The sequence below is a fragment of the Trypanosoma equiperdum genome (assembly GCF_001457755.1).
Source record: "Trypanosoma equiperdum strain OVI genome assembly, contig: ctg_752, whole genome shotgun sequence".
Taxonomy (NCBI): domain Eukaryota; phylum Euglenozoa; class Kinetoplastea; order Trypanosomatida; family Trypanosomatidae; genus Trypanosoma; species Trypanosoma equiperdum.
This window is the reverse complement of record NW_027124701.1, coordinates 157-1,009: the sequence shown is the minus strand read 5'-3', so window position 1 is coordinate 1,009 and position 853 is coordinate 157.

The window sequence follows — 853 nt, the reverse complement described above, 5'->3', positions numbered from 1 at the left end:
AAGCAGAAAGCATCAACATTAAAAAATAAACACATACGGGACAAGAAACAGTAAAAGGTATCAAATAATCGATTATACGGGAGGCAATGAAGCTTAACCTCAATGCTCCTGAACAAAGTGTAGCGGATGAGTCATTTCCTCCTGTCCTTTTTAAAGTTATAACAATGAATATGTCGCACGCGTGTGAAAGACATTGCAAAGACACCTAACGAAATCTGAAGGTTAAAATATGGGAAAGAGACTAAGTTTTTCAACAACGAAGTGTGGTATCTTATCAGTAACAAATATATATGTATATATATTATCTGTGTGCGAATAACGCATAATAATATAAATGATTTACATGCTGATGAATTAATGAGTGAGTGAACTGAAAACCAAAATATATATATTTGTGGATAACCTAAAATTGAACGAGAAAAAAATCATAGCCAGGCACTTGCGAAGAAAGGAACTGTCAGAGCGGTATTTCGACGGTGGTCTGACTTATGAAGCTAACACAACTTATTAAAAAAGACACATATGTGTGTATTTTCTATTCTTATTTATTTTTCAACCATATAAACGAACCCCATTTGATTAAACCGGGAACAGATAACTTCTGAAAACGGTGTTAAAGCTCGTGTTTTTTTAAGCGGGAAGGATTATAACAGTAGTTATGCGACTGAATTGAGGAGGAAGTGGAAAATATGCTATGATCTGTTATTTATTTCTATGGTTAACTGTATCCCTTCTTGTTCCAACAGTGCTTGGTTGTCATAGAAAACAGGAATTGAATATTGTTTTTTTCTTCATGTGTAAGTTTAAATCCTTTATCTGCTTTTATGGTGGTCAGTTTTTAGTGATCATCGTG